Genomic DNA, 12,233 nt, shown 5'->3' on the forward strand with positions numbered 1-12,233 from the left:
TGTCATTAAAAAAAATTTAATGTTTATTTTTGAGAGAGAGCATGAGTGGGGGAGGGGCAGAGAGAGAGGGAGACACATTCCGAGGCAGAGGCTCCAGGCTCTGCGCTGTCAGCACAGAGCCGGTCACGGGGCTTGAAGCCACCAGCAGCAAGATCATGACCCGAGTCAAAGTCAGATGTTTAACCGACTGAGCCACCCAGGCGCCCCTAATTGGTAATTATTTTTATGGGCCCGTCATGACACGCCACCACGAAATGTCCAGGCAGGGTTCCTCCCTTGTTTGTTTGCTTAGATACCCCCTAACCCCCCAGCTCATTCTTGTCTTCCCCTCCCCTCTCCATACGCCCCGCTTCCTCCATTTATTCGTGTACAAATGCATACTGACCATCGACAGTGTCCCAGGCTCTGTTCTAGGAGCTGGAGATAGGCGGTCGAGACAGAAAGGTCCCTGCTCTCATGGAGTAGGCAGGCATTCTGGTGCCAGAAAGAAAAATAAATCAGGCCAAAGGAAGAGAGCAGTGGGATGGGGGTGGGGGGCCTGGGTTCGCGTGAGTGCACGGAAGCGACTTTTGAGTCTGTTTGTATCCTTGTAAAGTACGTTGTTTTGTCCATGCACGTTCGAAGTTCCCGTGCCCGTGCGTGGTGTTGAGCTACATCTGTCTTTTTTCACCCAACATATGTCTGTCTGTCTTTCTTTCTTTCTTTCTTTCTTTCTTTCTTTCTTTCTTTCTTTTCTTCCTTCCTTCCTTTCTCTTTCTTCCTTCCCTTCCTTCTTCCTCTTTCTTTCTTCCTCCCTTCCCTTCCCTTCTTCCTCCCTTCCCTTTCCTTCCCTCCCCTCCCCTCCCCTCCCCTCCCCTCCCCTCCCCTCTCCTCCCCTTTCTTCCTTTCCCTTTCCCTTTCCCTTCCCACCTAGCCCTGTTCTGGGAGGGCGTATGGTTTGGGGCTTCTCTTGTTCCGCGATGTGCATCACGCACTTACCCAGGCCCGTCGCAGACACCCGCTTGCCTCCAGGTCCCTCCCCCACGGGTCATGCCACGGCCAATGCCCTTGTGCTGGCGCTAGCTAGCAGCTCTGGCGGGCAGGTAACGGAGAGGGGTCCCTGGATTCCGAGGTTCACACCTGCCCGTGTTCGGTCAGGCTGCCTCCCAGAAAAGCTGTCGCGTTGCCTGCGTCCTCACCGGCACCGAGCGTCAAAGGGGCATCTCGCTGTCGTGGTTTGCACACCCCTGCTCCCTCACAGCTGCGGACGTCGCCTCGTGCCCTCGTGAGGCCTTTGGCTTCTCTTGTGAACAGCCTGCTCACTTCCTCCAGCTTTTTTTTTTTTTCTCAGACTCGTTTTCCTTATTTATGCATTTGTTTACTTTTTTTAAGTTAATTTATTTTGAGAGAGAGGTCACGGGAAGGGCGGAGAGAGAGAGACAGAGAATCTCAAGCAGGCTCCACACACCGGCAGAGCCTGACGCGGGGCTCGAACTCACAAACCATGATCCCGACCCGAGCCAGAATCAAGAGCCGGACGCTTAAGTGACACCCGGGCACCCCTCGAGGGTGATTTTTTTGAGACTCCAACTCACGTCAAGTCTTTAAGAAGCGTCCAGTATCTTGACCGAGGTAGTAAGTAGGTCTACACGGTTACACGTGTGATAAAGTTACAAAGATGTCCACACAAACAAAGGTACCCTAACTGTTGAGGTCTGAATGAGCCAGTGTGGGGTTGTGGTTTGATATTGTGCTATAGTTGTGCAAGATGTCACATCGTGGAAGGTCCATTTCTTTGCAACTTCTTACAAATCTCTATTTCAAAACAATGAGTTCAAAAAAAGCTTATCTGCAAAGGATAGGACAGGGTTCAGTGGAAAATAATTGAAAACCACCTAAAACATCCAACATTTGAAGAATGGTGGTCGCTCAAGTGTAATAACTAATAAAGTACTCTGCTGCTTTAAAACTCCATTTTGAATAATACTGAATCATGGGAAAATTATCACATTATAATGGTAAATTTTAAAATCAGGTTATGGGGGGCGCCTGGGTGGCTCAGTGGGTTGAGCGTCCGACTTTGGCTCAGGTCATGATCTCACGGTCTGTGAGTTCGAGCCCCGCGTCAGGCTCTGTGCTGACAGCTCAGAGCCTGGATCCTGTTTCAGATTCTGTGTCTCCCTCTCTCTGACCCTCCCCCGTTCATGCTCTCTCTCTGTCCCAAAAATAAACATTAAAAAAAAAAAAAAGAAAATTTAAAAAAATAAATAAATAAATAAAATCAGGTTATGGGAGGAAGCATCCATATCCCACATTGAATATACTTTTTATCTAATTGTATTAAAATTGCAGTTGACTAGGGGCGCCTGGCTGGCTCAGTCAGTAGTGTGTGACTCTTGATCTTGGGGTTGTAGGTTCAAGCCCAATGTTAGGTTTAGAACTTGCTTAAAAGAATAAGATCTTAAAACAAATAAATAGGGGCACCTGGGTGGCTCAGTCGGTTGAGTGTTCAACTCTTGATCTCAGCTCAGGTCATGATCTCCTGGTTTTTGGGAGCAAGCCCCGCATCAGGCTCTGCACTGACAGTGTGGAGCCTGCTTGGGATTCTCTCTCCTCTCTCTCTCCCCCTTCCTCACTCTCTCTCAAAATAAATAAATAAACATTTAGGGGCACCTGGGTGGTTGAGTTGGTTGAGAGGCCAACTTTGGCTCAGGTCATGATCTGGCGGTTCAGGAGGTAAAGCAACCAGGGGGGCTCTGGGCTGACAGCTCGGAGCCTGGAGCCTGCTTGGGATTCTGTGTCTCCACTCTCTCTGCACCTGCCCCACTCACGCTCTGTCTCTCTTTCTGTCTCTCTCTCTCAAAAATAAATAAACATTAAAAAATTTTTTTTAAATAAGCATTAAAAAAATTGCAGCTGAGTAGTTGACATGTTACATTTTATAGTCATTTAAAAATAACAATTACAATATTAGCTAATCTGAACGTTTTGTTTTGAAGCCACTCCATTTTTTTTAATTAAAAAAATTTTTCTTAAGTTTTTCTTTATTTTGATCGAGAGAGCATGAGAGGTTGGGGAGGGGCAGACAGAGAGAGAGAGAGAATCCCAAACAAGCTCCTCACTGCCAGCCTCCAAGGAGCCCAGGCTGGGCCCCGGCCAGTTCTGGTGCCTTCTCAGGGCAGCTGTTGTAAATCTCCGTGACATCCCTCAGGCCCTTCCCCTGCGCCCCCCGCCCCAGCCTCTCGCAGTGAGAATGACCCCTGGCACCCGATTTGTAGAGACAGTTGAGGTCAGCAGAAGGAGTTGCTCTGACTGTGGATCTGGCTGAGAGAGACCTGGTCGCGCGTCCCCCCGGCCCCCACCAGCAGCGTCCCTCCCTTTACACCCAAGGCTGCAGCTGCAGATCCCCCTTCCAGGCTCTAGTCCCACCTCCAGGTTTGTCTCCCTGGAAACTGTTCCTTTCAAGGTCATGTGTAATTCTTCGTCGATAAGTCCTGTGGATATTTTCTCATCCTGATCCTCCTTGCTCTCCTTGTAGTAGTTGACCCCGTTAACCACTTCCCTGTCCTCGACATTTGTCCCTTGGTTTCCACACCAGGCTCTGCCCCTCTGCCTTCCTGGGCTCCTCTTCCTCTCCTTGACCTCAGATGTGAGCATTGGACTTTCCTCCTGTCACCTCTGCGTCCCGTCTGATGTCCAGATGCTTCAGTGTCCACTGCTCCTTACGTTCGCTCCCAAGACTCCGCACGCTCTGGTCCTTGCCTGCCTCTTGTCACCCCCTCACCCAAAATCAGACCTCCTCCTTTCCTGTGAGGTCAGGGCATTTGCATTTGACGTAGGCTCCCCGGGGATGGTTTCCTCCATTTCTTCCCAGACCTTCTCTAAAGCCTTCTTTCTCCCCGGTTACTCTTGGTCACAACACCTGATGTTATTCCTTCGCAGCACTTACCCCAGGACACAGCTCCGGGGTCTGTCTTCCCCACATTAAATGTAAGGTCCTGAGCACAGGTTCTGGTCTATTCCACTGGCCACTCTCCACTCATTGCTTATCACGGTGCCTGGCCCATAGGAGACGCTCAGTAGGTGCTTTTGGAAGGCACGAGGATTCCCAAGCTGCATCTCTCTGCCAAGCTCCAGACCTCTGTCTCCACAGTCTACACTGGAGATGGCCCCTTGGTGTCCACACAGCCATCAAGCTCAGCATGGTGGAGACAGGATGGCTGCTCCCTAACTGGGTTGAAGATACTACCGTGTGTCCATTGTCTGGGCCAGAGGTTTGAGGGTCCTCACCCGTCCCTTGTCCCCGTCAGCCACAGCCCCATGGGCTTGCACCGCCCTCCCCAGTCTCCTCCTTTCCACCTGTGTACCAGTGCTTAGGTTCAGGGCCACCTGCCTAGACTGCTGTGGCAGCCTCCACCCTGGCCCTCCAGCCTCAGTCCTGTCCCTCCCTTACTGCTCAGACTGGAGGTCCTTCTGCTTCAAAGGGTTAATTGGTGGGGCGCCTGAGTGGCTCAGTCAGTTAAGTGTAGGACTTCAGCTCAGGTCATGATCTCGCAGTCAGTGAGTTCAAGTCCTGCATTGGGCTCTGTGCTGACAGCTCAGAGCCTGGAGCCTGCTTCGGATTCTGTGTCTCCCTCTTTTTCCTCCCCTCCCTACCTCACGCTCTCTCTCAAAAAAAATAAACAAACATTAAACAAACCAAAAAAAAGGTTATTTGGCTCAGGGTTGCTTCCAGAATCAAACATAAGCTCCTTAGCTCAGCACACAAGGCCGTGCACCCCTCGGCCCCTCCCTGTGTCTCCAGCACAGTCAGGGCAGCAGGTGCACTCTTGCGGGCACACGTGCACAGGAGCTCCTCTGCCTCGACCTGCTCTCCCCCGCTGCTTCTCCGAGCCAGGACCCCCATCCCTCTGTGTGCTTAAATAGAAACTTGCAGCTGCTTTCCACACAGAAAGGGCTAGACAAAGGTCACGTATGCAAATACTTGACCCTCTCCCAAGCCGTTAAGTTAAAAGTCCTCGTTCTCAAAGACTAAGTACTTCTCCCGGGACAGGAGTCTCTACATAGTGCAAGCTAGTTTATTCACATGTCGGGTATCCAAAAGGATATTCTAAACCCTAGATTGATTTTCCCTACAACTCACGTATTTTTCACGTACGTATTAGCTTGACAAAGAGGCAAGTTACATGATGCACCCCAGAATGCCTGGAAGGTTATGGGCCTCGCCTGCCACTGCCTTCCTTTCCTTGGGTCGGCCATGGCGAAGACCCCACCTGTCCTGTCTTGGGCATCAGAACACAGAAACACGGCTCTATTGGAGCTTACCATTTGTGACCTGTGCCTTGTTGTCAAAAAGGAAGGGTTCTCTTCTGTCCTCACAGGTTCCTGGACCTGCTGAGAAACCACCCTTCTCCTGTTTAGCTAAAGCAGGCAGATGAGGCCGTTCCCCCTCCGTGCACTGAGAGGGGCCACTGGCTAGAGGCAGTGGGGGGCCCGGGCAAAGACCGGTTGGCCCCATTTGGCAGAAAGCGGGGTCTGCTGCAGGTGCCATGCCACGGGCGGGGGCCCAAAGTGGGGGCCCAAAGTGGTTGAGTGCTGGCTGTCCCCGGGCTGGCCCAGTGGTGTGCTATGCCTGTTGGGTCTGTGGAACCTGACTTCTGCAGAACTGACCGCCTGCCCCTGGGCGGGAGCCGGCCCCAGTGTTGTTCTTAGGAACCGGCTCCTGGGGGGAAAGAGTGTGATTTAACAGATCAAGCGTTCCCACAAAATAAACGCCTCCCGACTATCTCCGCCTCTTTGTGCACGTGCCGTGCTGCTGGCAGTGACTTGTCCCTGAAGCACGTGTGACTCCCGACTGCGGCTTCAGCCCATGCTCTTCCCACAGCCCTCTGTCCCCCCTGTGTCTTGTCATCACCCCGCCGTGCCCCGCAGCAGCCTGCGGGAGCTGCCTACAGCGCAGACTGCATCCCGCTTAAACCCTTTTCTAGCTCCTGTGTCTGCCCTTCCCTGCCTTCCCCACCGGCCGTGGGCCCGAGGCACCTGATCCCGAGCCGGGTGGCCCCAGCAGGTCCCAGCCGTGCAAGCTTGGGCCAGCTCCCTCATCTGAAAACTGGGGATGGTGAGAGCAGAACCTGCCCCAGAGCGTTATCAAGGCGGTTAGAGAGGCTGCGTGTGAGTGCTCGGCCCACGCCCAGCAAATGTCGCCCGGTGCTACTTTGTCGCACATCCTCTTCAGCTGTGCTGCCTGGGTCTTCGACTTCTGCCTCCCTCTTAGGCTTCAAATGCTGCTTCCTCCAGGGAATCTTCCCTGAGCTCCCTGCAAGCCACCCCTTCCCCCCACCCGCCGGCTACCCCAGCCTCATTTTCTTGGGATTGATCTGTCTTTTAAACAGTGTCCCCTCTGAGGGCGGGGACCACGCTGGGGCACGTTTGGGTCTGTACCATGGCTGGGCCTAGCACGTGCTCAGTGCTTGGTGTTTGTCGAATGAATGAACGAATACAGTAGTCCCCTTATCCAGAGTTGCATTCCGCAGTGTCAGTTACTCACTGTCAGCCACGGTCCCGAAGCAGAGGCTCCTCCCTCTGACATCTGCTCACTGTCAGGAGTAGAGAGCAGCTTGTCACATGCCTCCATCCTTCACCTCCTTCACCTGTCACGTGGGCATTTCATCACTGGACCTCATCAACAGGAGGAAAGTGAATATAGTACAGTCACATATTGAGAGACCTCCTAGTGACCCCGACACCACCATTGACAGCGTCCTCTCTCCTCAGGGAGGCGTGCACCTGCTCCCTGAGGCTCTGGGTGGCTGAGGTCCTTGACAAGTGATGGGTGAGCCTGGTGTGTCATAGGACTCCCCCCACCTCCATCTGGTGACCAAAGTCCTGGCCACAGTAGTAGGTCATAATCTCTCCACCCACGCCTTACCGCTCAGGTCGCCCTCACCAATGGGAACACCCTCCCCCATGCCCCAGATGCTGCTCCTGGCTTTATCACGGTCCATGCAGTCCTTGGCTGGCGTCCGATGAGTAGTTCCAGACCCCAGCCATCCCAGCTCCATCCAGGAGACCCCAATAAATCCCTCTCTGCCCCACCAAAATAATAATAATAATAATAATAATAATAATAATAATAATAAGGTATTCAGAGAGAGAGAAAGACTACATTAATGTAACTTTTATTACAGTATGCTGTTATAGGGATGTTATATAGAACAATTATTTTTGTGCTGGTGTTCATCTCTTATGGTGCCTAATTTATAAGTTAAACTTTATCACAGGTATGTATGTATGCATAGGAGGAGAACATAGTGTATGTAGGGTTCAATACCCTCTGCAGCCTCAGGAATCCACTGGGGGCCTTGGAACATGTACCCCTGTGGATAAGGGGGACTACTGTAGACTTACCTTGATGGACATTTTTATCTGCATGCAAATATTTATCAAATCAGAAGTCTTTTTCAGGGACACCTGGGTGACTTAGTGGGTTGAGCATCTGGCTCTTGATTTCAGCTCAGGTCATGATCTCAGGGTCATGGGATGGAACCAGGTTGGGCTCCCCACTGAGTGTGGATTCTGCTTAAGATTCATGCTCTCTCTCTCTCTCTCTCTCTCTCTCTCTCTCGCCCCCCCTTCCCACCCCTCTCCCCCTGTGCATGCTCTGTCTAAAATAAACAAGTAAAAATCATATTGGAAAAAAAAGTCTTTTTCAGAAAAGTATCCCAATTTCAGATTCTCACTATTAAGCTTCTAGCAGTTGCCAAAGAATCCAAGTAATAAAAAGTTAGGTTAGCCCAAGGGGCCTAAAAACCTAAAGACCTAATTAAAATTAGGATTTTTTTTTTAAGATTTTTTTACAGTCAGCTTTACACCCAAGGTGGGCCTCGAACTCACCCGGAGATGAAGGGTCGAGATGAAGCATGCCCCCCCCCCGACTGAGCCAGCGGCAGCCTTAAGATTAATTTTTACAGGATAACTTTCTGCCGCAGTTATCGCCAATCATGGACCGGTGCTGTCACCAGGAAGCTTTTCTCGGGTGGCAGCCCGGACCAAGGACAGGGCAGTGCAGAAGCACGCAGAGAAGCACCTGGGCGAGGGGGCGGGCGCTCCGCCGGCCCGGCTGCGGCTCCGGAGGGGGGGCGGGGCGGGGCTGGGACCGGGCGCCCTCTGCTGGCCACTCCGCGAACAGGTGCTGGCGGGCAGGTTAACACACCACGGAGGGCTGGACGCTGGGCTTAAATATTTTGCAGTCAGTTGTTTTTAAAAGTTAAACTTATGTGATAACTCAATTTGCAGTGAGTTTTTAGTGCAGTAAGTGCAATGCTTTTTCCGTGAAGCATTTCAAAACCAGTGAAGGTGCCTCAGACGTTGCAGAGTAAGAATTTAAGAGAGAGGGATGCCCAGCCGGCTCAGTCCGTGGAATGAGCAACTGTTGGTCTCGGGTTGTAAGGTCAAGACCCACGTTGGGCATAGAGATTACTTAAAAATTAACTTAGGGGCACCTGGGTGGCTCAGTCGGCTAAGTGTCCGACTTCAGCTCAGGTCATGATCTCACGGTTTGTGGGTTTGAGCCCCGCGTTGGGCTCTGTGCCGACAGCTCAGAGCCTGGATCCTGCTTCGGATTCTGCATCTCCTTCTCTCTCTGCCCCTCCCCCACTTGTGCTCTGTCTCTCTCTATCAAAAATAAATAAATGAAAAAAAAAGCTTAAAAAATTTTTTTTAAGTATAAGAGAAAAAATAGATTAAAACCAGTTAATATAGTCATCTTTGTTTTGAAGAGGAAACTTCCATTGATAACAAAAGTAACCCTTTGGGAGGGCACAGTTTAGCCTTTTCTCTGTAGTGGGGCCAGTGTGTTGTTCTGCCACAGGGTTGCCACCAGGATGCATTTGCCAAGCGCCTGCCTTCTGTAGGGGAGGAGACGTCTTGACTCGGGAAGCCAACTTACTGTTGGACATTTCTGAGGGGGAAGTGGGGGCCGTTCTTTTGAAATTAATAGTAACAACTGTGGCTAGGGGTGCCTGGGTGGCTCAGTTGATTGAGCATCCGACTTCGGCTCAGGTCATGATCTCGCGGTCCGTGAGTTCGAGCCCCGCGTCGGGCTCTGTGCTGATTTCTCAGAGCCTGGAGCCTGCTTCGGATTCTGGGTCTCCCTCTCTCTCTGCCCCTCCCCTGCTTGTGCACACGCTCTCTCTTTCTCTCAAAAATAAACTTTTCTAAAAATTAAAAAAATAATAACCGTGGCTAACATGGAGCTTTTCAATGTGCTAGGCGCGGTACATATAGTTATTATTCCCATTTGAGAGAGGCAGAAACTGAGGCTTATAAAGGTGAAGAACTTGTCAGAGATCACTCATCAGATGAGTGGTAGAGGTAGGATTTGGACCCAGACAAAAGGACAGGCCGGGAGTCCTCAGAACCAGTGTGCAGTGCCCAGCCCATAGCTGGGTGGCCCCTTGTGTCCCCTTGGAAGGCCAAGGCCAGGAGACCACTCCAGCAGAGGGCAAAGGGGGGCTTGGCAGAGAGGCCACCGGGGAAGCTCACGAGGGAGTACTCCTCCGCCCAAGTAGCCCGGGCCCAGTAGCCTGGGGTCCAGGGTGGAGAGATGGCTGGGAGTGGTGGGGCAGGCCTCCCCTCAGCCCCAGCCCCTGGTCTGCAGGGTGGTCACAGCTCTGGACAGCCTGGAGATCCCGGTGATGTTGCAGATGGCGTCCCCGCCCACAGGGATATTAGTTTACCTGACAAGACAAAATTTGACTTTGCGGTAGGGGGCCGCTTGGAAATGCATCACTTTTCCTGCTTCTCCCTGAGAGTATTTTTCCCAGAAATTCACAAGGGCATTCACACCATTCCCAGGCCCGCACCTGCTCTCCAGAAAAGAACTCCTGGCGGTGGGGAGGGGTTGGATGAAGGGGGACACAGGCCCGAGGGTCCGGCTGGAGGACGAGGGAGTACCCCGAGGTGTACCACGTGGTGCCCACGGTTCACGCTGCTCTGTGGGGAGGGGGTCGGAGCGTCCTCAGCACGAGGGGAAAACTTTGTGTCTCTACCAGACGATGATGGATGTTAACTGCACTTCTGGCGGCCATCGTTTCTCTGCACACGTGAGCCAGGCCCCGTCGTGCCGCAGCCTTCAACTTCTACAGTCAAGCTGGAAAAATACAAAGCAAGGATCCCTGTCCTCCTGTGCCCTGACACTGGCCTCCTGTGTGGCTGCCTGCGCTCCGTGTCCAGGGATGTGTGCGAACGTGCTTTGCTCTCACTGAGCTCTGAGCCCAGCGGGGCCTCGGGAAAGCCTCCCCGGCGGCACTGGAGGCTCCCCCAGGAGAGGGGGTCTGGCTCAGCTCAGACCCTCTGCCGTCCAGCGGGCTGCTGGCAGGAGGAGCAGGATCTCCGGTGTCCAGGCCGCGCCCGTTTCAAGCCACAATTACCCGGTTCAGTTCCAGCCCGGCTTGGCCAGGCGTCCTGCGTCCCTCCACATCCCTCGTGAGCCACAGACTGCGTGGCGAGGGGGGCCGGCAGCACCACAGGATGCCCAGGGCTCCGCCGAGGGCGAAGGGTGCCGGTCGTCCGTTCCTTGCCCCCAGGTGCACCAGTGTCCGATGTGTACCCTCCAGCAGGGAGAGACTGTCCCTCCTGCAGAGGGGCCGGGCGGCAGAGGCTTGCAGCCGGACCTCCAAAAACAAAGCCCCAGCTGACTGTGTTTGCCAGCTTCCGAGGCGTAAATACTCACTAGAGCTGCGGAAAGACGGGTGGTTGGGCACCGTCACAGAGTGCTTCCACGGGGACGCCGCCAACAGCCTCGCGCAAGGAAAATGTGCTGGAAGGATTAGGAAGCCGTGTGTTTTGAATAGTTAGTACCTTGTTTTTAACGTAACTTACTGCCAGATTATATAATTTAGTGTTCCGTGCTGGCTGTGTCTCCTGAAGATGTAACGGCTGTCCCTCGCAAGCCTCTGTGTGCTCTCCCTTGTCACCTGTTTCACAGCCCCTGTTCAGGGGCAGGAACGGGGTGGGGGGGGGGGCGGCCGAGGGCCAGCAGTGAGTCCCGGTGGCAGGGGGGGTGGCGGGGGCGGGCTGCGCACGGGCTTCCAGGGGCCCGATCCCAGCCTGGCCACACAGCTGAGGAACATCCGGACCCACAGCCAAGCACAGACGTGGGCTTTTGTGTGGTTGAGCGCTCACTGGCGTGGACACTTCCAGCAGGTCATTTGAGCATTGCTTCGTCAGACGGGCTGTCACCGAACCCCCACCCCCACCCGCCCCCAGCTTAATGGCGATCCCTGTGACACTCTGAAGCCCGTGGCCCTTTTCCTTCTAAGTGCCCTCCACAGTGGTCATCACCACGTTCTCGCGAGTGTCTGCGATTGCTGCCATCTCCCTACCAGAAGCTCCAGGAGGGCCGCGTGGCCTCCCTCCCGCCCAGTGCCCAGTGGCCCGCGGGTGGCCAGCACGGACATAGGCAGAAGGGGAAGGGCCTGAGGGGGAAGGTAGAGAGAGACAAGCAAGCAAGGAGTGGGGAGAGAAAGGCAAGAGACTTCTTTCGCTTACTGGCATGTCTTTGTGCAAGACGGCCAGCCATCAGAAGCGTCCCGGGTACCCCGATCTTTCCGGCTATAAGGGCTGTAGCGGCGAGATGCTCCCGGCCGCCGCTGCCGGAGACCTGATTAGAAATGGCTTGAACGACAAGAGGCATCCATCCCTTCACTAGCGAGCAGCCCCGAGAGGCGCAGACTCTAGCTTGGCGTCTTCGGCAGCTTGACGATGTCCTCAGAGACCCCAGTTCTTGCCCTCCTTCCGTTCTGCCTCCTTAGGGTATAAACTCTGCCCTCAGGCCAGAGACCCCTGCGGTGGCCGGGAACCGGACGCATCACCTGGATACGGTCACGTCCTCCAGAAAGGGCATCAGTTCCTTCCTCTGTGGCTCCTTTGAGGAGGAGGCAGGAAAACTCTCCCAGAGGCCACATGTCCTGTCCTAATCCAGCCCAGCAAGGGGCCTGGAGTGACCAGAGTTTCTCCGGGACCCCTACCCACACCGGCAGCAGTGTCACCCGGGAGCTGGTTGGAAACCAGGGAGGCGGCTGGCGCTGAGGCTTAGCAAGCCCTCCACCCCGGTGGTTTCAGTGGCTGGACCATCGTGACCCACCCTTGAGGGTAACCCCTGGGCGCCCCTGCGGCTCTGCGGAGAGGCAGTGAGTGGTCAGGTGGGGCTGAGCCGTCTGCAATGACCGGAGGTGCAGGCGAGACGCTTTGCA

The 12,233-nt window shown here is 53.9% G+C and overlaps 1 protein-coding gene across 2 annotated transcripts in view; it reads left to right on the forward strand.

Annotated features, from left to right (window-relative positions):
* The window catches only part of LOC113596236 (solute carrier family 25 member 44), a 32,242-nt gene that overhangs the window by 16,411 nt on the left and 3,598 nt on the right, over positions 1-12,233 (forward strand). The window lies entirely within an intron of this gene.

The sequence above is a fragment of the Acinonyx jubatus genome, chromosome E4 (genome assembly GCF_027475565.1).
Source record: "Acinonyx jubatus isolate Ajub_Pintada_27869175 chromosome E4, VMU_Ajub_asm_v1.0, whole genome shotgun sequence".
Taxonomy (NCBI): Eukaryota; Metazoa; Chordata; class Mammalia; order Carnivora; family Felidae; genus Acinonyx; species Acinonyx jubatus.